Genomic DNA, 594 nt, shown 5'->3' on the forward strand with positions numbered 1-594 from the left:
CAAGGATTCAAAAAAGACGTCATCACAATGAGCAAATTTACCAAGGTTTTTGGTGAAATATCTAATACCCAACTCAAAAAGCTAATATATCAAGAAAAATCCAGACAAGTCAAAAAATTAAAGAAACACTAACCATTCGTTACACTAATATCAATTTTTAAGTTTTTATTTTATTTTTTTTTCTCTTTCTTCTCACCCAAATTTGCAAAAATCAACATCTCAAATAAAAAAAAAAAAAATAAAAAAGGGGACAATGTAATGAGACAAAACGGAGTGCCCATTTATGTGGCGCACTCTAGCGGTCTTCATTACACACTTCTACAACGAGCGCCGCCGCCCAAAACGCAAGTGCATCTACAGTGCGCAACAACCAAACGCCGCAACAGATAGCGCTGGCCGGCCACATAGGACAACAGCCCTTGGCCGCTCATCGGAAAACATGAGTTTTCTCAGCAACTAAAAGAAAAATCAAATCGCTGATTCCAGATTCGGAATCGTCAGCATTTCAACTATCATATTATTACAACCGACAGTTCCAACAAGCACCTAAAAAACTCCATTAGCAAAAAGAAACAAAGTCATGTAACCGGGACC

The sequence above is a fragment of the Acyrthosiphon pisum genome, chromosome A1 (assembly GCF_005508785.2).
Source record: "Acyrthosiphon pisum isolate AL4f chromosome A1, pea_aphid_22Mar2018_4r6ur, whole genome shotgun sequence".
NCBI classification, from domain to species: domain Eukaryota; kingdom Metazoa; phylum Arthropoda; class Insecta; order Hemiptera; family Aphididae; genus Acyrthosiphon; species Acyrthosiphon pisum.